The sequence below is a fragment of the Schistocerca serialis genome, unplaced genomic scaffold, assembly GCF_023864345.2.
Source record: "Schistocerca serialis cubense isolate TAMUIC-IGC-003099 unplaced genomic scaffold, iqSchSeri2.2 HiC_scaffold_761, whole genome shotgun sequence".
Classification (NCBI taxonomy): domain Eukaryota; kingdom Metazoa; phylum Arthropoda; class Insecta; order Orthoptera; family Acrididae; genus Schistocerca; species Schistocerca serialis.
This window is the reverse complement of record NW_026048366.1, coordinates 44449-62925: the sequence shown is the minus strand read 5'-3', so window position 1 is coordinate 62925 and position 18477 is coordinate 44449. Positions and strand designations below refer to the sequence as shown.

Genomic DNA, 18477 nt, shown 5'->3' with positions numbered 1-18477 from the left:
TTAAAGCGCTCGGCCACGCTACATGCGCTGCTTGGAGCGCCAGTGTTCCTAGCATTTGTACAAACAGTGCACGCCACAGCTTCCTGTTCTGCTGGGACTGGCTGCTCATCCATCGCACTTCAAACAACTGCCCTTTTCGACTACAGAGAGCAGCGGACGTCTGCGCTCTGGGAGGCGACATTACGTGTTGGGGATGAAGTGGTAGGGCAAACTGCGGCCTGCGGAACACGAGTGAAAAAATCAAGAGAGTACTGTCATTTCGAGTACTCGCCATTGCAACGGCAGCAAGGCAAAACTTTCAAAATTGCCGTGACCAGGATTCGAACCTGGGTTATTGCGGCCACAACGCAATGTCCTAACCACTAGACGATCACGGCCACGGACGCGCCCGCGAAAGCAGCTGCCTGTAATGCAAGTGGCGATACACAGCAGAGCCTAGGCCAAGGTGTACGCCACAGCAGTGTGAGACACGGTCTCCATCACATGTATATGAGCAAATGAACGTGCCTGCGCTGTCAGGACACTAACTACAGTGGTTAGCTGCATTCACCTCCGTGGCAATGTCTTGCAGTCCCCCAAGCCTCTTGACTACAGGTATGTGGCTGGATAACAAGTGGATAGACGCTTCATCTCTCTCGCCGTCAGGTGTTGCCGTGAATCATACTTAACGTAGCTTTCTGCACGCGTCAGCGTAGCGTCAGTCGAGCAAAGTCGAGACAAGTCGCATAAGAGGAGCAACAAAAACGCGCGATTCCGGTACCGGGAATCGAACCCGGGCCTCCTGGGTGAGAGCCAGGTATCCTAGCCACTAGACCACACCGGATAACGACGGCAGTGCTCTTTCCAGCGAACGCAGCAGCCACCCACAGTTAACTGACGACAACTGTAAAAAATCCACTCTCTCGCGTTATAGAACGGCGTGCCCCGGACGCATTTCGTGGAGACGGACGCCAGCAATGATGAGAGCAAAAGGTGCCTACAAATCCTGTCGTTGCACCACGCACTGTTCTACGACAATTCACCAAGCAGACGCTCACGCCTTGTTGTGCTGTTTCCTTTGCGGGCAATGAGTGCACCTGCCTTCGACACAGGAAACATTACACGTTTGGCAGCTGTGGGATTGGAACCCACGCCTCCGAAGAGAATGGTGCCTGAAACCAGCGCCTTAGACCGCTCGGCCACGCTACCTACACAACACGCGCGTCACAAGAGCTGCGTCCTACCCCACGAGAACACACCGCAACGGCACAAAAATGAGACGTAAAAAGTGGCAACGGTGGGATTCGAACCCACGCCTCCGAAGAGACTGGTGCCTAAAACCAGCGCCTTAGACCGCTCGGCCACGTTACCGTTGGAGCAGCAGCCGCAAAACGTTTCCTTTGTACTACAAAGATCACTTCGAAATGGAAGTATCTTGGCAATCGCCGTGCCATGTATTTCCACTGCTCTCCCACTGGAAGCGTCTCTTTAGGCCATCCACAGCAAGAAAAAGCCGTGCCCGCCGTATGGTAGCGACGCCACTTGTCTGTAGCTGTCGCAGTTAAGGAGACAGCGTCAAGAGACGTTTTCGTGCCGTGACCAGGTTTCGAACCTGGGCTTTCCGTAACCACTAAACTATCGTAGCTGTAACTGTCAGGCGGAGCTAGAATGCTCCATGTATCAAACATATGTGAGCTCAAGGAGGTTACACTTGAAGAAAAAGCGGTAGCTTAACGCGATCACAGCAAAGCCCCCGGCAGCTACGGGATTCGAAACCGCGCCTACAGAGAGTCTGGTGCCTTAAACCAGCGCCTTAAAGCGCTCGGCCACGCTACATGCGCTGCTTGGAGCGCCAGTGTTCCTAGCATTTGTACAAACAGTGCACGCCACAGCTTCCTGTTCTGCTGGGACTGGCTGCTCATCCATCGCACTTCAAACAACTGCCCTTTTCGACTACAGAGAGCAGCGGACGTCTGCGCTCTGGGAGGCGACATTACGTGTTGGGGATGAAGTGGTAGGGCAAACTGCGGCCTGCGGAACACGAGTGAAAAAATCAAGAGAGTACTGTCATTTCGAGTACTCGCCATTGCAACGGCAGCAAGGCAAAACTTTCAAAATTGCCGTGACCAGGATTCGAACCTGGGTTATTGCGGCCACAACGCAATGTCCTAACCACTAGACGATCACGGCCACGGACGCGCCCGCGAAAGCAGCTGCCTGCAATGCAAGTGGCGATACACAGCAGAGCCTAGGCCAAGGTGTACGCCACAGCAGTGTGAGACACGGTCTCCATCACATGTATATGAGCAAATGAACGTGCCTGCGCTGTCAGGACACTAACTACAGTGGTTAGCTGCATTCACCTCCGTGGCAATGTCTTGCAGTCCCCCAAGCCTCTTGACTACAGGTATGTGGCTGGATAACAAGTGGATAGACGCTTCATCTCTCTCGCCGTCAGGTGTTGCCGTGAATCATACTTAACGTAGCTTTGTGCACGCGTCAGCGTAGCGTCAGTCGAGCAAAGTCGAGACAAGTCGCATAAGAGGAGCAACAAAAACGCGCGATTCCGGTACCGGGAATCGAACCCGGGCCTCCTGGGTGAGAGCCAGGTATCCTAGCCACTAGACCACACCGGATAACGACGGCAGTGCTCTTTCCAGCGAACGCAGCAGCCACCCACAGTTAACTGACGACAACTGTAAAAAATCCACTCTCTCGCGTTATAGAACGGCGTGCCCCGGACGCATTTCGTGGAGACGGACGCCAGCAATGATGAGAGCAAAAGGTGCCTACAAATCCTGTCGTTGCACCACGCACTGTTCTACGACAATTCACCAAGCAGACGCTCACGCCTTGTTGTGCTGTTTCCTTTGCGGGCAATGAGTGCACCTGCCTTCGACACAGGAAACATTACACGTTTGGCAGCTGTGGGATTGGAACCCACGCCTCCGAAGAGAATGGTGCCTGAAACCAGCGCCTTAGACCGCTCGGCCACGCTACCTACACAACACGCGCGTCACAAGAGCTGCGTCCTACCCCACGAGAACACACCGCAACGGCACAAAAATGAGACGTAAAAAGTGGCAACGGTGGGATTCGAACCCACGCCTCCGAAGAGACTGGTGCCTAAAACCAGCGCCTTAGACCGCTCGGCCACGTTACCGTTGGAGCAGCAGCCGCAAAACGTTTCCTTTGTACTACAAAGATCACTTCGAAATGGAAGTATCTTGGCAATCGCCGTGCCATGTATTTCCACTGCTCTCCCACTGGAAGCGTCTCTTTAGGCCATCCACAGCAAGAAAAAGCCGTGCCCGCCGTATGGCAGCGACGCCACTTGTCTGTAGCTGTCGCAGTTAAGGAGACAGCGTCAAGAGACGTTTTCGTGCCGTGACCAGGTTTCGAACCTGGGCTTTCCGTAACCACTAAAGTATCGTAGCTGTAACTGTCAGGCGGAGCTAGAATGCTCCATGTATCAAACATATGTGAGCTCAAGGAGGTTACACTTGAAGAAAAAGCGGCAGCTTAACGCGATCACAGCAAAGCCCCCGGCAGCTACGGGATTCGAAACCGCGCCTACAGAGAGTCTGGTGCCTTAAACCAGCGCCTTAAAGCGCTCGGCCACGCTACATGCGCTGCTTGGAGCGCCAGTGTTCCTAGCATTTGTACAAACAGTGCACGCCACAGCTTCCTGTTCTGCTGGGACTGGCTGCTCATCCATCGCACTTCAAACAACTGCCCTTTTCGACTACAGAGAGCAGCGGACGTCTGCGCTCTGGGAGGCGACATTACGTGTTGGGGATGAAGTGGTAGGGCAAACTGCGGCCTGCGGAACACGAGTGAAACAATCAAGAGAGTACTGTCATTTCGAGTACTCGCCATTGCAACGGCAGCAAGGCAAAACTTTCAAAATTGCCGTGACCAGGATTCGAACCTGGGTTATTGCGGCCACAACGCAATGTCCTAACCACTAGACGATCACGGCCACGGACGCGCCCGCGAAAGCAGCTGCCTGCAATGCAAGTGGCGATACACAGCAGAGCCTAGGCCAAGGTGTACGCCACAGCAGTGTGAGACACGGTCTCCATCACATGTATATGAGCAAATGAACGTGCCTGCGCTGTCAGGACACTAACTACAGTGGTTAGCTGCATTCACCTCCGTGGCAATGTCTTGCAGTCCCCCAAGCCTCTTGACTACAGGTATGTGGCTGGATAACAAGTGGATAGACGCTTCATCTCTCCCGCCGTCAGGTGTTGCCGTGAATCATACTTAACGTAGCTTTGTGCACGCGTCAGCGTAGCGTCAGTCGAGCAAAGTCGAGACAAGTCGCATAAGAGGAGCAACAAAAACGCGCGATTCCGGTACCGGGAATCGAACCCGGGCCTCCTGGGTGAGAGCCAGGTATCCTAGCCACTAGACCACACCGGATAACGACGGCAGTGCTCTTTCCAGCGAACGCAGCAGCCACCCACAGTTAACTGACGACAACTGTAAAAAATCCACTCTCTCGCGTTATAGAACGGCGTGCCCCGGACGCATTTCGTGGAGACGGACGCCAGCAATGATGAGAGCAAAAGGTGCCTACAAATCCTGTCGTTGCACCACGCACTGTTCTACGACAATTCACCAAGCAGACGCTCACGCCTTGTTGTGCTGTTTCCTTTGCGGGCAATGAGTGCACCTGCCTTCGACACAGGAAACATTACACGTTTGGCAGCTGTGGGATTGGAACCCACGCCTCCGAAGAGAATGGTGCCTGAAACCAGCGCCTTAGACCGCTCGGCCACGCTACCTACACAACACGCGCGTCACAAGAGCTGCGTCCTACCCCACGAGAACACACCGCAACGGCACAAAAATGAGACGTAAAAAGTGGCAACGGTGGGATTCGAACCCACGCCTCCGAAGAGACTGGTGCCTAAAACCAGCGCCTTAGACCGCTCGGCCACGTTACCGTTGGAGCAGCAGCCGCAAAACGTTTCCTTTGTACTACAAAGATCACTTCGAAATGGAAGTATCTTGGCAATCGCCGTGCCATGTATTTCCACTGCTCTCCCACTGGAAGCGTCTCTTTAGGCCATCCACAGCAAGAAAAAGCCGTGCCCGCCGTATGGCAGCGACGCCACTTGTCTGTAGCTGTCGCAGTTAAGGAGACAGCGTCAAGAGACGTTTTCGTGCCGTGACCAGGTTTCGAACCTGGGCTTTCCGTAACCACTAAAGTATCGTAGCTGTAACTGTCAGGCGGAGCTAGAATGCTCCATGTATCAAACATATGTGAGCTCAAGGAGGTTACACTTGAAGAAAAAGCGGCAGCTTAACGCGATCACAGCAAAGCCCCCGGCAGCTACGGGATTCGAAACCGCGCCTACAGAGAGTCTGGTGCCTTAAACCAGCGCCTTAAAGCGCTCGGCCACGCTACATGCGCTGCTTGGAGCGCCAGTGTTCCTAGCATTTGTACAAACAGTGCACGCCACAGCTTCCTGTTCTGCTGGGACTGGCTGCTCATCCATCGCACTTCAAACAACTGCCCTTTTCGACTACAGAGAGCAGCGGACGTCTGCGCTCTGGGAGGCGACATTACGTGTTGGGGATGAAGTGGTAGGGCAAACTGCGGCCTGCGGAACACGAGTGAAACAATCAAGAGAGTACTGTCATTTCGAGTACTCGCCATTGCAACGGCAGCAAGGCAAAACTTTCAAAATTGCCGTGACCAGGATTCGAACCTGGGTTATTGCGGCCACAACGCAATGTCCTAACCACTAGACGATCACGGCCACGGACGCGCCCGCGAAAGCAGCTGCCTGCAATGCAAGTGGCGATACACAGCAGAGCCTAGGCCAAGGTGTACGCCACAGCAGTGTGAGACACGGTCTCCATCACATGTATATGAGCAAATGAACGTGCCTGCGCTGTCAGGACACTAACTACAGTGGTTAGCTGCATTCACCTCCGTGGCAATGTCTTGCAGTCCCCCAAGCCTCTTGACTACAGGTATGTGGCTGGATAACAAGTGGATAGACGCTTCATCTCTCTCGCCGTCAGGTGTTGCCGTGAATCATACTTAACGTAGCTTTGTGCACGCGTCAGCGTAGCGTCAGTCGAGCAAAGTCGAGACAAGTCGCATAAGAGGAGCAACAAAAACGCGCGATTCCGGTACCGGGAATCGAACCCGGGCCTCCTGGGTGAGAGCCAGGTATCCTAGCCACTAGACCACACCGGATAACGACGGCAGTGCTCTTTCCAGCGAACGCAGCAGCCACCCACAGTTAACTGACGACAACTGTAAAAAATCCACTCTCTCGCGTTATAGAACGGCGTGCCCCGGACGCATTTCGTGGAGACGGACGCCAGCAATGATGAGAGCAAAAGGTGCCTACAAATCCTGTCGTTGCACCACGCACTGTTCTACGACAATTCACCAAGCAGACGCTCACGCCTTGTTGTGCTGTTTCCTTTGCGGGCAATGAGTGCACCTGCCTTCGACACAGGAAACATTACACGTTTGGCAGCTGTGGGATTGGAACCCACGCCTCCGAAGAGAATGGTGCCTGAAACCAGCGCCTTAGACCGCTCGGCCACGCTACCTACACAACACGCGCGTCACAAGAGCTGCGTCCTACCCCACGAGAACACACCGCAACGGCACAAAAATGAGACGTAAAAAGTGGCAACGGTGGGATTCGAACCCACGCCTCCGAAGAGACTGGTGCCTAAAACCAGCGCCTTAGACCGCTCGGCCACGTTACCGTTGGAGCAGCAGCCGCAAAACGTTTCCTTTGTACTACAAAGATCACTTCGAAATGGAAGTATCTTGGCAATCGCCGTGCCATGTATTTCCACTGCTCTCCCACTGGAAGCGTCTCTTTAGGCCATCCACAGCAAGAAAAAGCCGTGCCCGCCGTATGGTAGCGACGCCACTTGTCTGTAGCTGTCGCAGTTAAGGAGACAGCGTCAAGAGACGTTTTCGTGCCGTGACCAGGTTTCGAACCTGGGCTTTCCGTAACCACTAAAGTATCGTAGCTGTAACTGTCAGGCGGAGCTAGAATGCTCCATGTATCAAACATATGTGAGCTCAAGGAGGTTACACTTGAAGAAAAAGCGGCAGCTTAACGCGATCACAGCAAAGCCCCCGGCAGCTACGGGATTCGAAACCGCGCCTACAGAGAGTCTGGTGCCTTAAACCAGCGCCTTAAAGCGCTCGGCCACGCTACATGCGCTGCTTGGAGCGCCAGTGTTCCTAGCATTTGTACAAACAGTGCACGCCACAGCTTCCTGTTCTGCTGGGACTGGCTGCTCATCCATCGCACTTCAAACAACTGCCCTTTTCGACTACAGAGAGCAGCGGACGTCTGCGCTCTGGGAGGCGACATTACGTGTTGGGGATGAAGTGGTAGGGCAAACTGCGGCCTGCGGAACACGAGTGAAACAATCAAGAGAGTACTGTCATTTCGAGTACTCGCCATTGCAACGGCAGCAAGGCAAAACTTTCAAAATTGCCGTGACCAGGATTCGAACCTGGGTTATTGCGGCCACAACGCAATGTCCTAACCACTAGACGATCACGGCCACGGACGCGCCCGCGAAAGCAGCTGCCTGCAATGCAAGTGGCGATACACAGCAGAGCCTAGGCCAAGGTGTACGCCACAGCAGTGTGAGACACGGTCTCCATCACATGTATATGAGCAAATGAACGTGCCTGCGCTGTCAGGACACTAACTACAGTGGTTAGCTGCATTCACCTCCGTGGCAATGTCTTGCAGTCCCCCAAGCCTCTTGACTACAGGTATGTGGCTGGATAACAAGTGGATAGACGCTTCATCTCTCTCGCCGTCAGGTGTTGCCGTGAATCATACTTAACGTAGCTTTGTGCACGCGTCAGCGTAGCGTCAGTCGAGCAAAGTCGAGACAAGTCGCATAAGAGGAGCAACAAAAACGCGCGATTCCGGTACCGGGAATCGAACCCGGGCCTCCTGGGTGAGAGCCAGGTATCCTAGCCACTAGACCACACCGGATAACGACGGCAGTGCTCTTTCCAGCGAACGCAGCAGCCACCCACAGTTAACTGACGACAACTGTAAAAAATCCACTCTCTCGCGTTATAGAACGGCGTGCCCCGGACGCATTTCGTGGAGACGGACGCCAGCAATGATGAGAGCAAAAGGTGCCTACAAATCCTGTCGTTGCACCACGCACTGTTCTACGACAATTCACCAAGCAGACGCTCACGCCTTGTTGTGCTGTTTCCTTTGCGGGCAATGAGTGCACCTGCCTTCGACACAGGAAACATTACACGTTTGGCAGCTGTGGGATTGGAACCCACGCCTCCGAAGAGAATGGTGCCTGAAACCAGCGCCTTAGACCGCTCGGCCACGCTACCTACACAACACGCGCGTCACAAGAGCTGCGTCCTACCCCACGAGAACACACCGCAACGGCACAAAAATGAGACGTAAAAAGTGGCAACGGTGGGATTCGAACCCACGCCTCCGAAGAGACTGGTGCCTAAAACCAGCGCCTTAGACCGCTCGACCACGTTACCGTTGGAGCAGCAGCCGCAAAACGTTTCCTTTGTACTACAAAGATCACTTCGAAATGGAAGTATCTTGGCAATCGCCGTGCCATGTATTTCCACTGCTCTCCCACTGGAAGCGTCTCTTTAGGCCATCCACAGCAAGAAAAAGCCGTGCCCGCCGTATGGCAGCGACGCCACTTGTCTGTAGCTGTCGCAGTTAAGGAGACAGCGTCAAGAGACGTTTTCGTGCCGTGACCAGGTTTCGAACCTGGGCTTTCCGTAACCACTAAAGTATCGTAGCTGTAACTGTCAGGCGGAGCTAGAATGCTCCATGTATCAAACATATGTGAGCTCAAGGAGGTTACACTTGAAGAAAAAGCGGCAGCTTAACGCGATCACAGCAAAGCCCCCGGCAGCTACGGGATTCGAAACCGCGCCTACAGAGAGTCTGGTGCCTTAAACCAGCGCCTTAAAGCGCTCGGCCACGCTACATGCGCTGCTTGGAGCGCCAGTGTTCCTAGCATTTGTACAAACAGTGCACGCCACAGCTTCCTGTTCTGCTGGGACTGGCTGCTCATCCATCGCACTTCAAACAACTGCCCTTTTCGACTACAGAGAGCAGCGGACGTCTGCGCTCTGGGAGGCGACATTACGTGTTGGGGATGAAGTGGTAGGGCAAACTGCGGCCTGCGGAACACGAGTGAAACAATCAAGAGAGTACTGTCATTTCGAGTACTCGCCATTGCAACGGCAGCAAGGCAAAACTTTCAAAATTGCCGTGACCAGGATTCGAACCTGGGTTATTGCGGCCACAACGCAATGTCCTAACCACTAGACGATCACGGCCACGGACGCGCCCGCGAAAGCAGCTGCCTGCAATGCAAGTGGCGATACACAGCAGAGCCTAGGCCAAGGTGTACGCCACAGCAGTGTGAGACACGGTCTCCATCACATGTATATGAGCAAATGAACGTGCCTGCGCTGTCAGGACACTAACTACAGTGGTTAGCTGCATTCACCTCCGTGGCAATGTCTTGCAGTCCCCCAAGCCTCTTGACTACAGGTATGTGGCTGGATAACAAGTGGATAGACGCTTCATCTCTCTCGCCGTCAGGTGTTGCCGTGAATCATACTTAACGTAGCTTTGTGCACGCGTCAGCGTAGCGTCAGTCGAGCAAAGTCGAGACAAGTCGCATAAGAGGAGCAACAAAAACGCGCGATTCCGGTACCGGGAATCGAACCCGGGCCTCCTGGGTGAGAGCCAGGTATCCTAGCCACTAGACCACACCGGATAACGACGGCAGTGCTCTTTCCAGCGAACGCAGCAGCCACCCACAGTTAACTGACGACAACTGTAAAAAATCCACTCTCTCGCGTTATAGAACGGCGTGCCCCGGACGCATTTCGTGGAGACGGACGCCAGCAATGATGAGAGCAAAAGGTGCCTACAAATCCTGTCGTTGCACCACGCACTGTTCTACGACAATTCACCAAGCAGACGCTCACGCCTTGTTGTGCTGTTTCCTTTGCGGGCAATGAGTGCACCTGCCTTCGACACAGGAAACATTACACGTTTGGCAGCTGTGGGATTGGAACCCACGCCTCCGAAGAGAATGGTGCCTGAAACCAGCGCCTTAGACCGCTCGGCCACGCTACCTACACAACACGCGCGTCACAAGAGCTGCGTCCTACCCCACGAGAACACACCGCAACGGCACAAAAATGAGACGTAAAAAGTGGCAACAGTGGGATTCGAACCCACGCCTCCGAAGAGACTGGTGCCTAAAACCAGCGCCTTAGACCGCTCGGCCACGTTACCGTTGGAGCAGCAGCCGCAAAACGTTTCCTTTGTACTACAAAGATCACTTCGAAATGGAAGTATCTTGGCAATCGCCGTGCCATGTATTTCCACTGCTCTCCCACTGGAAGCGTCTCTTTAGGCCATCCACAGCAAGAAAAAGCCGTGCCCGCCGTATGGCAGCGACGCCACTTGTCTGTAGCTGTCGCAGTTAAGGAGACAGCGTCAAGAGACGTTTTCGTGCCGTGACCAGGTTTCGAACCTGGGCTTTCCGTAACCACTAAAGTATCGTAGCTGTAACTGTCAGGCGGAGCTAGAATGCTCCATGTATCAAACATATGTGAGCTCAAGGAGGTTACACTTGAAGAAAAAGCGGCAGCTTAACGCGATCACAGCAAAGCCCCCGGCAGCTACGGGATTCGAAACCGCGCCTACAGAGAGTCTGGTGCCTTAAACCAGCGCCTTAAAGCGCTCGGCCACGCTACATGCGCTGCTTGGAGCGCCAGTGTTCCTAGCATTTGTACAAACAGTGCACGCCACAGCTTCCTGTTCTGCTGGGACTGGCTGCTCATCCATCGCACTTCAAACAACTGCCCTTTTCGACTACAGAGAGCAGCGGACGTCTGCGCTCTGGGAGGCGACATTACGTGTTGGGGATGAAGTGGTAGGGCAAACTGCGGCCTGCGGAACACGAGTGAAACAATCAAGAGAGTACTGTCATTTCGAGTACTCGCCATTGCAACGGCAGCAAGGCAAAACTTTCAAAATTGCCGTGACCAGGATTCGAACCTGGGTTATTGCGGCCACAACGCAATGTCCTAACCACTAGACGATCACGGCCACGGACGCGCCCGCGAAAGCAGCTGCCTGCAATGCAAGTGGCGATACACAGCAGAGCCTAGGCCAAGGTGTACGCCACAGCAGTGTGAGACACGGTCTCCATCACATGTATATGAGCAAATGAACGTGCCTGCGCTGTCAGGACACTAACTACAGTGGTTAGCTGCATTCACCTCCGTGGCAATGTCTTGCAGTCCCCCAAGCCTCTTGACTACAGGTATGTGGCTGGATAACAAGTGGATAGACGCTTCATCTCTCTCGCCGTCAGGTGTTGCCGTGAATCATACTTAACGTAGCTTTGTGCACGCGTCAGCGTAGCGTCAGTCGAGCAAAGTCGAGACAAGTCGCATAAGAGGAGCAACAAAAACGCGCGATTCCGGTACCGGGAATCGAACCCGGGCCTCCTGGGTGAGAGCCAGGTATCCTAGCCACTAGACCACACCGGATAACGACGGCAGTGCTCTTTCCAGCGAACGCAGCAGCCACCCACAGTTAACTGACGACAACTGTAAAAAATCCACTCTCTCGCGTTATAGAACGGCGTGCCCCGGACGCATTTCGTGGAGACGGACGCCAGCAATGATGAGAGCAAAAGGTGCCTACAAATCCTGTCGTTGCACCACGCACTGTTCTACGACAATTCACCAAGCAGACGCTCACGCCTTGTTGTGCTGTTTCCTTTGCGGGCAATGAGTGCACCTGCCTTCGACACAGGAAACATTACACGTTTGGCAGCTGTGGGATTGGAACCCACGCCTCCGAAGAGAATGGTGCCTGAAACCAGCGCCTTAGACCGCTCGGCCACGCTACCTACACAACACGCGCGTCACAAGAGCTGCGTCCTACCCCACGAGAACACACCGCAACGGCACAAAAATGAGACGTAAAAAGTGGCAACGGTGGGATTCGAACCCACGCCTCCGAAGAGACTGGTGCCTAAAACCAGCGCCTTAGACCGCTCGGCCACGTTACCGTTGGAGCAGCAGCCGCAAAACGTTTCCTTTGTACTACAAAGATCACTTCGAAATGGAAGTATCTTGGCAATCGCCGTGCCATGTATTTCCACTGCTCTCCCACTGGAAGCGTCTCTTTAGGCCATCCACAGCAAGAAAAAGCCGTGCCCGCCGTATGGTAGCGACGCCACTTGTCTGTAGCTGTCGCAGTTAAGGAGACAGCGTCAAGAGACGTTTTCGTGCCGTGACCAGGTTTCGAACCTGGGCTTTCCGTAACCACTAAAGTATCGTAGCTGTAACTGTCAGGCGGAGCTAGAATGCTCCATGTATCAAACATATGTGAGCTCAAGGAGGTTACACTTGAAGAAAAAGCGGCAGCTTAACGCGATCACAGCAAAGCCCCCGGCAGCTACGGGATTCGAAACCGCGCCTACAGAGAGTCTGGTGCCTTAAACCAGCGCCTTAAAGCGCTCGGCCACGCTACATGCGCTGCTTGGAGCGCCAGTGTTCCTAGCATTTGTACAAACAGTGCACGCCACAGCTTCCTGTTCTGCTGGGACTGGCTGCTCATCCATCGCACTTCAAACAACTGCCCTTTTCGACTACAGAGAGCAGCGGACGTCTGCGCTCTGGGAGGCGACATTACGTGTTGGGGATGAAGTGGTAGGGCAAACTGCGGCCTGCGGAACACGAGTGAAACAATCAAGAGAGTACTGTCATTTCGAGTACTCGCCATTGCAACGGCAGCAAGGCAAAACTTTCAAAATTGCCGTGACCAGGATTCGAACCTGGGTTATTGCGGCCACAACGCAATGTCCTAACCACTAGACGATCACGGCCACGGACGCGCCCGCGAAAGCAGCTGCCTGCAATGCAAGTGGCGATACACAGCAGAGCCTAGGCCAAGGTGTACGCCACAGCAGTGTGAGACACGGTCTCCATCACATGTATATGAGCAAATGAACGTGCCTGCGCTGTCAGGACACTAACTACAGTGGTTAGCTGCATTCACCTCCGTGGCAATGTCTTGCAGTCCCCCAAGCCTCTTGACTACAGGTATGTGGCTGGATAACAAGTGGATAGACGCTTCATCTCTCTCGCCGTCAGGTGTTGCCGTGAATCATACTTAACGTAGCTTTGTGCACGCGTCAGCGTAGCGTCAGTCGAGCAAAGTCGAGACAAGTCGCATAAGAGGAGCAACAAAAACGCGCGATTCCGGTACCGGGAATCGAACCCGGGCCTCCTGGGTGAGAGCCAGGTATCCTAGCCACTAGACCACACCGGATAACGACGGCAGTGCTCTTTCCAGCGAACGCAGCAGCCACCCACAGTTAACTGACGACAACTGTAAAAAATCCACTCTCTCGCGTTATAGAACGGCGTGCCCCGGACGCATTTCGTGGAGACGGACGCCAGCAATGATGAGAGCAAAAGGTGCCTACAAATCCTGTCGTTGCACCACGCACTGTTCTACGACAATTCACCAAGCAGACGCTCACGCCTTGTTGTGCTGTTTCCTTTGCGGGCAATGAGTGCACCTGCCTTCGACACAGGAAACATTACACGTTTGGCAGCTGTGGGATTGGAACCCACGCCTCCGAAGAGAATGGTGCCTGAAACCAGCGCCTTAGACCGCTCGGCCACGCTACCTACACAACACGCGCGTCACAAGAGCTGCGTCCTACCCCACGAGAACACACCGCAACGGCACAAAAATGAGACGTAAAAAGTGGCAACGGTGGGATTCGAACCCACGCCTCCGAAGAGACTGGTGCCTAAAACCAGCGCCTTAGACCGCTCGACCACGTTACCGTTGGAGCAGCAGCCGCAAAACGTTTCCTTTGTACTACAAAGATCACTTCGAAATGGAAGTATCTTGGCAATCGCCGTGCCATGTATTTCCACTGCTCTCCCACTGGAAGCGTCTCTTTAGGCCATCCACAGCAAGAAAAAGCCGTGCCCGCCGTATGGCAGCGACGCCACTTGTCTGTAGCTGTCGCAGTTAAGGAGACAGCGTCAAGAGACGTTTTCGTGCCGTGACCAGGTTTCGAACCTGGGCTTTCCGTAACCACTAAAGTATCGTAGCTGTAACTGTCAGGCGGAGCTAGAATGCTCCATGTATCAAACATATGTGAGCTCAAGGAGGTTACACTTGAAGAAAAAGCGGCAGCTTAACGCGATCACAGCAAAGCCCCCGGCAGCTACGGGATTCGAAACCGCGCCTACAGAGAGTCTGGTGCCTTAAACCAGCGCCTTAAAGCGCTCGGCCACGCTACATGCGCTGCTTGGAGCGCCAGTGTTCCTAGCATTTGTACAAACAGTGCACGCCACAGCTTCCTGTTCTGCTGGGACTGGCTGCTCATCCATCGCACTTCAAACAACTGCCCTTTTCGACTACAGAGAGCAGCGGACGTCTGCGCTCTGGGAGGCGACATTACGTGTTGGGGATGAAGTGGTAGGGCAAACTGCGGCCTGCGGAACACGAGTGAAACAATCAAGAGAGTACTGTCATTTCGAGTACTCGCCATTGCAACGGCAGCAAGGCAAAACTTTCAAAATTGCCGTGACCAGGATTCGAACCTGGGTTATTGCGGCCACAACGCAATGTCCTAACCACTAGACGATCACGGCCACGGACGCGCCCGCGAAAGCAGCTGCCTGCAATGCAAGTGGCGATACACAGCAGAGCCTAGGCCAAGGTGTACGCCACAGCAGTGTGAGACACGGTCTCCATCACATGTATATGAGCAAATGAACGTGCCTGCGCTGTCAGGACACTAACTACAGTGGTTAGCTGCATTCACCTCCGTGGCAATGTCTTGCAGTCCCCCAAGCCTCTTGACTACAGGTATGTGGCTGGATAACAAGTGGATAGACGCTTCATCTCTCTCGCCGTCAGGTGTTGCCGTGAATCATACTTAACGTAGCTTTGTGCACGCGTCAGCGTAGCGTCAGTCGAGCAAAGTCGAGACAAGTCGCATAAGAGGAGCAACAAAAACGCGCGATTCCGGTACCGGGAATCGAACCCGGGCCTCCTGGGTGAGAGCCAGGTATCCTAGCCACTAGACCACACCGGATAACGACGGCAGTGCTCTTTCCAGCGAACGCAGCAGCCACCCACAGTTAACTGACGACAACTGTAAAAAATCCACTCTCTCGCGTTATAGAACGGCGTGCCCCGGACGCATTTCGTGGAGACGGACGCCAGCAATGATGAGAGCAAAAGGTGCCTACAAATCCTGTCGTTGCACCACGCACTGTTCTACGACAATTCACCAAGCAGACGCTCACGCCTTGTTGTGCTGTTTCCTTTGCGGGCAATGAGTGCACCTGCCTTCGACACAGGAAACATTACACGTTTGGCAGCTGTGGGATTGGAACCCACGCCTCCGAAGAGAATGGTGCCTGAAACCAGCGCCTTAGACCGCTCGGCCACGCTACCTACACAACACGCGCGTCACAAGAGCTGCGTCCTACCCCACGAGAACACACCGCAACGGCACAAAAATGAGACGTAAAAAGTGGCAACGGTGGGATTCGAACCCACGCCTCCGAAGAGACTGGTGCCTAAAACCAGCGCCTTAGACCGCTCGGCCACGTTACCGTTGGAGCAGCAGCCGCAAAACGTTTCCTTTGTACTACAAAGATCACTTCGAAATGGAAGTATCTTGGCAATCGCCGTGCCATGTATTTCCACTGCTCTCCCACTGGAAGCGTCTCTTTAGGCCATCCACAGCAAGAAAAAGCCGTGCCCGCCGTATGGCAGCGACGCCACTTGTCTGTAGCTGTCGCAGTTAAGGAGACAGCGTCAAGAGACGTTTTCGTGCCGTGACCAGGTTTCGAACCTGGGCTTTCCGTAACCACTAAAGTATCGTAGCTGTAACTGTCAGGCGGAGCTAGAATGCTCCATGTATCAAACATATGTGAGCTCAAGGAGGTTACACTTGAAGAAAAAGCGGCAGCTTAACGCGATCACAGCAAAGCCCCCGGCAGCTACGGGATTCGAAACCGCGCCTACAGAGAGTCTGGTGCCTTAAACCAGCGCCTTAAAGCGCTCGGCCACGCTACATGCGCTGCTTGGAGCGCCAGTGTTCCTAGCATTTGTACAAACAGTGCACGCCACAGCTTCCTGTTCTGCTGGGACTGGCTGCTCATCCATCGCACTTCAAACAACTGCCCTTTTCGACTACAGAGAGCAGCGGACGTCTGCGCTCTGGGAGGCGACATTACGTGTTGGGGATGAAGTGGTAGGGCAAACTGCGGCCTGCGGAACACGAGTGAAACAATCAAGAGAGTACTGTCATTTCGAGTACTCGCCATTGCAACGGCAGCAAGGCAAAACTTTCAAAATTGCCGTGACCAGGATTCGAACCTGGGTTATTGCGGCCACAACGCAATGTCCTAACCACTAGACGATCACGGCCACGGACGCGCCCGCGAAAGCAGCTGCCTGCAATGCAAGTGGCGATACACAGCAGAGCCTAGGCCAAGGTGTACGCCACAGCAGTGTGAGACACGGTCTCCATCACATGTATATGAGCAAATGAACGTGCCTGCGCTGTCAGGACACTAACTACAGTGGTTAGCTGCATTCACCTCCGTGGCAATGTCTTGCAGTCCCCCAAGCCTCTTGACTACAGGTATGTGGCTGGATAACAAGTGGATAGACGCTTCATCTCTCTCGCCGTCAGGTGTTGCCGTGAATCATACTTAACGTAGCTTTGTGCACGCGTCAGCGTAGCGTCAGTCGAGCAAAGTCGAGACAAGTCGCATAAGAGGAGCAACAAAAACGCGCGATTCCGGTACCGGGAATCGAACCCGGGCCTCCTGGGTGAGAGCCAGGTATCCTAGCCACTAGACCACACCGGATAACGACGGCAGTGCTCTTTCCAGCGAACGCAGCAGCCACCCACAGTTAACTGACGACAACTGTAAAAAATCCACTCTCTCGCGTTATAGAACGGCGTGCCCCGGACGCATTTCGTGGAGACGGACGCCAGCAATGATGAGAGCAAAAGGTGCCTACAAATCCTGTCGTTGCACCACGCACTGTTCTACGACAATTCACCAAGCAGACGCTCACGCCTTGTTGTGCTGTTTCCTTTGCGGGCAATGAGTGCACCTGCCTTCGACACAGGAAACATTACACGTTTGGCAGCTGTGGGATTGGAACCCACGCCTCCGAAGAGAATGGTGCCTGAAACCAGCGCCTTAGACCGCTCGGCCACGCTACCTACACAACACGCGCGTCACAAGAGCTGCGTCCTACCCCACGAGAACACACCGCAACGGCACAAAAATGAGACGTAAAAAGTGGCAACGGTGGGATTCGAACCCACGCCTCCGAAGAGACTGGTGCCTAAAACCAGCGCCTTAGACCGCTCGGCCACGTTACCGTTGGAGCAGCAGCCGCAAAACGTTTCCTTTGTACTACAAAGATCACTTCGAAATGGAAGTATCTTGGCAATCGCCGTGCCATGTATTTCCACTGCTCTCCCACTGGAAGCGTCTCTTTAGGCCATCCACAGCAAGAAAAAGCCGTGCCCGCCGTATGGCAGCGACGCCACTTGTCTGTAGCTGTCGCAGTTAAGGAGACAGCGTCAAGAGACGTTTTCGTGCCGTGACCAGGTTTCGAACCTGGGCTTTCCGTAACCACTAAAGTATCGTAGCTGTAACTGTCAGGCGGAGCTAGAATGCTCCATGTATCAAACATATGTGAGCTCAAGGAGGTTACACTTGAAGAAAAAGCGGCAGCTTAACGCGATCACAGCAAAGCCCCCGGCAGCTACGGGATTCGAAACCGCGCCTACAGAGAGTCTGGTGCCTTAAACCAGCGCCTTAAAGCGCTCGGCCACGCTACATGCGCTGCTTGGAGCGCCAGTGTTCCTAGCATTTGTACAAACAGTGCACGCCACAGCTTCCTGTTCTGCTGGGACTGGCTGCTCATCCATCGCACTTCAAACAACTGCCCTTTTCGACTACAGAGAGCAGCGGACGTCTGCGCTCTGGGAGGCGACATTACGTGTTGGGGATGAAGTGGTAGGGCAAACTGCGGCCTGCGGAACACGAGTGAAACAATCAAGAGAGTACTGTCATTTCGAGTACTCGCCATTGCAACGGCAGCAAGGCAAAACTTTCAAAATTGCCGTGACCAGGATTCGAACCTGGGTTATTGCGGCCACAACGCAATGTCCTAACCACTAGACGATCACGGCCACGGACGCGCCCGCGAAAGCAGCTGCCTGCAATGCAAGTGGCGATACACAGCAGAGCCTAGGCCAAGGTGTACGCCACAGCAGTGTGAGACACGGTCTCCATCACATGTATATGAGCAAATGAACGTGCCTGCGCTGTCAGGACACTAACTACAGTGGTTAGCTGCATTCACCTCCGTG

At 54.1% G+C, this 18477-nt stretch overlaps 31 non-coding genes across 31 annotated transcripts; all 31 read right to left on the bottom strand.

Annotated features, from left to right (window-relative positions):
• Positions 1 to 305: 305 nt before the first annotated feature.
• Positions 306 to 377, bottom strand: Trnah-gug (transfer RNA histidin (anticodon GUG)). Its single transcript has one exon. It is a non-coding gene; the product is annotated as a tRNA-His (tRNA).
• A 374-nt stretch (positions 378 to 751) lies between these two features.
• On the bottom strand, positions 752 to 823 carry Trnae-cuc (transfer RNA glutamic acid (anticodon CUC)). The gene has a single exon. It is a non-coding gene; the product is annotated as a tRNA-Glu (tRNA).
• A 445-nt stretch (positions 824 to 1268) lies between these two features.
• Trnal-uag (transfer RNA leucine (anticodon UAG)) lies at positions 1269 to 1350 on the bottom strand. The gene has a single exon. It is a non-coding gene; the product is annotated as a tRNA-Leu (tRNA).
• Positions 1351 to 2097: 747 nt separating this feature from the next.
• On the bottom strand, positions 2098 to 2169 carry Trnah-gug (transfer RNA histidin (anticodon GUG)). Its single transcript has one exon. It is a non-coding gene; the product is annotated as a tRNA-His (tRNA).
• A 374-nt stretch (positions 2170 to 2543) lies between these two features.
• On the bottom strand, positions 2544 to 2615 carry Trnae-cuc (transfer RNA glutamic acid (anticodon CUC)). Its single transcript has one exon. It is a non-coding gene; the product is annotated as a tRNA-Glu (tRNA).
• Positions 2616 to 3060: 445 nt separating this feature from the next.
• Trnal-uag (transfer RNA leucine (anticodon UAG)) lies at positions 3061 to 3142 on the bottom strand. Its single transcript has one exon. It is a non-coding gene; the product is annotated as a tRNA-Leu (tRNA).
• Positions 3143 to 3889: 747 nt separating this feature from the next.
• On the bottom strand, positions 3890 to 3961 carry Trnah-gug (transfer RNA histidin (anticodon GUG)). Its single transcript has one exon. It is a non-coding gene; the product is annotated as a tRNA-His (tRNA).
• Positions 3962 to 4335: 374 nt separating this feature from the next.
• Trnae-cuc (transfer RNA glutamic acid (anticodon CUC)) lies at positions 4336 to 4407 on the bottom strand. The gene has a single exon. It is a non-coding gene; the product is annotated as a tRNA-Glu (tRNA).
• A 445-nt stretch (positions 4408 to 4852) lies between these two features.
• On the bottom strand, positions 4853 to 4934 carry Trnal-uag (transfer RNA leucine (anticodon UAG)). The gene has a single exon. It is a non-coding gene; the product is annotated as a tRNA-Leu (tRNA).
• A 747-nt stretch (positions 4935 to 5681) lies between these two features.
• Positions 5682 to 5753, bottom strand: Trnah-gug (transfer RNA histidin (anticodon GUG)). The gene has a single exon. It is a non-coding gene; the product is annotated as a tRNA-His (tRNA).
• A 374-nt stretch (positions 5754 to 6127) lies between these two features.
• On the bottom strand, positions 6128 to 6199 carry Trnae-cuc (transfer RNA glutamic acid (anticodon CUC)). The gene has a single exon. It is a non-coding gene; the product is annotated as a tRNA-Glu (tRNA).
• A 445-nt stretch (positions 6200 to 6644) lies between these two features.
• On the bottom strand, positions 6645 to 6726 carry Trnal-uag (transfer RNA leucine (anticodon UAG)). The gene has a single exon. It is a non-coding gene; the product is annotated as a tRNA-Leu (tRNA).
• Positions 6727 to 7473: 747 nt separating this feature from the next.
• Positions 7474 to 7545, bottom strand: Trnah-gug (transfer RNA histidin (anticodon GUG)). The gene has a single exon. It is a non-coding gene; the product is annotated as a tRNA-His (tRNA).
• A 374-nt stretch (positions 7546 to 7919) lies between these two features.
• On the bottom strand, positions 7920 to 7991 carry Trnae-cuc (transfer RNA glutamic acid (anticodon CUC)). The gene has a single exon. It is a non-coding gene; the product is annotated as a tRNA-Glu (tRNA).
• Positions 7992 to 8436: 445 nt separating this feature from the next.
• Trnal-uag (transfer RNA leucine (anticodon UAG)) lies at positions 8437 to 8518 on the bottom strand. The gene has a single exon. It is a non-coding gene; the product is annotated as a tRNA-Leu (tRNA).
• Positions 8519 to 9265: 747 nt separating this feature from the next.
• Positions 9266 to 9337, bottom strand: Trnah-gug (transfer RNA histidin (anticodon GUG)). Its single transcript has one exon. It is a non-coding gene; the product is annotated as a tRNA-His (tRNA).
• Positions 9338 to 9711: 374 nt separating this feature from the next.
• On the bottom strand, positions 9712 to 9783 carry Trnae-cuc (transfer RNA glutamic acid (anticodon CUC)). The gene has a single exon. It is a non-coding gene; the product is annotated as a tRNA-Glu (tRNA).
• A 445-nt stretch (positions 9784 to 10228) lies between these two features.
• Positions 10229 to 10310, bottom strand: Trnal-uag (transfer RNA leucine (anticodon UAG)). Its single transcript has one exon. It is a non-coding gene; the product is annotated as a tRNA-Leu (tRNA).
• A 747-nt stretch (positions 10311 to 11057) lies between these two features.
• Positions 11058 to 11129, bottom strand: Trnah-gug (transfer RNA histidin (anticodon GUG)). Its single transcript has one exon. It is a non-coding gene; the product is annotated as a tRNA-His (tRNA).
• A 374-nt stretch (positions 11130 to 11503) lies between these two features.
• Trnae-cuc (transfer RNA glutamic acid (anticodon CUC)) lies at positions 11504 to 11575 on the bottom strand. Its single transcript has one exon. It is a non-coding gene; the product is annotated as a tRNA-Glu (tRNA).
• Positions 11576 to 12020: 445 nt separating this feature from the next.
• Positions 12021 to 12102, bottom strand: Trnal-uag (transfer RNA leucine (anticodon UAG)). The gene has a single exon. It is a non-coding gene; the product is annotated as a tRNA-Leu (tRNA).
• A 747-nt stretch (positions 12103 to 12849) lies between these two features.
• On the bottom strand, positions 12850 to 12921 carry Trnah-gug (transfer RNA histidin (anticodon GUG)). The gene has a single exon. It is a non-coding gene; the product is annotated as a tRNA-His (tRNA).
• Positions 12922 to 13295: 374 nt separating this feature from the next.
• On the bottom strand, positions 13296 to 13367 carry Trnae-cuc (transfer RNA glutamic acid (anticodon CUC)). The gene has a single exon. It is a non-coding gene; the product is annotated as a tRNA-Glu (tRNA).
• A 445-nt stretch (positions 13368 to 13812) lies between these two features.
• Positions 13813 to 13894, bottom strand: Trnal-uag (transfer RNA leucine (anticodon UAG)). Its single transcript has one exon. It is a non-coding gene; the product is annotated as a tRNA-Leu (tRNA).
• Positions 13895 to 14641: 747 nt separating this feature from the next.
• Trnah-gug (transfer RNA histidin (anticodon GUG)) lies at positions 14642 to 14713 on the bottom strand. The gene has a single exon. It is a non-coding gene; the product is annotated as a tRNA-His (tRNA).
• A 374-nt stretch (positions 14714 to 15087) lies between these two features.
• Positions 15088 to 15159, bottom strand: Trnae-cuc (transfer RNA glutamic acid (anticodon CUC)). Its single transcript has one exon. It is a non-coding gene; the product is annotated as a tRNA-Glu (tRNA).
• A 445-nt stretch (positions 15160 to 15604) lies between these two features.
• Trnal-uag (transfer RNA leucine (anticodon UAG)) lies at positions 15605 to 15686 on the bottom strand. The gene has a single exon. It is a non-coding gene; the product is annotated as a tRNA-Leu (tRNA).
• Positions 15687 to 16433: 747 nt separating this feature from the next.
• On the bottom strand, positions 16434 to 16505 carry Trnah-gug (transfer RNA histidin (anticodon GUG)). Its single transcript has one exon. It is a non-coding gene; the product is annotated as a tRNA-His (tRNA).
• A 374-nt stretch (positions 16506 to 16879) lies between these two features.
• On the bottom strand, positions 16880 to 16951 carry Trnae-cuc (transfer RNA glutamic acid (anticodon CUC)). Its single transcript has one exon. It is a non-coding gene; the product is annotated as a tRNA-Glu (tRNA).
• A 445-nt stretch (positions 16952 to 17396) lies between these two features.
• Positions 17397 to 17478, bottom strand: Trnal-uag (transfer RNA leucine (anticodon UAG)). The gene has a single exon. It is a non-coding gene; the product is annotated as a tRNA-Leu (tRNA).
• A 747-nt stretch (positions 17479 to 18225) lies between these two features.
• Positions 18226 to 18297, bottom strand: Trnah-gug (transfer RNA histidin (anticodon GUG)). The gene has a single exon. It is a non-coding gene; the product is annotated as a tRNA-His (tRNA).
• Positions 18298 to 18477: the final 180 nt, after the last annotated feature.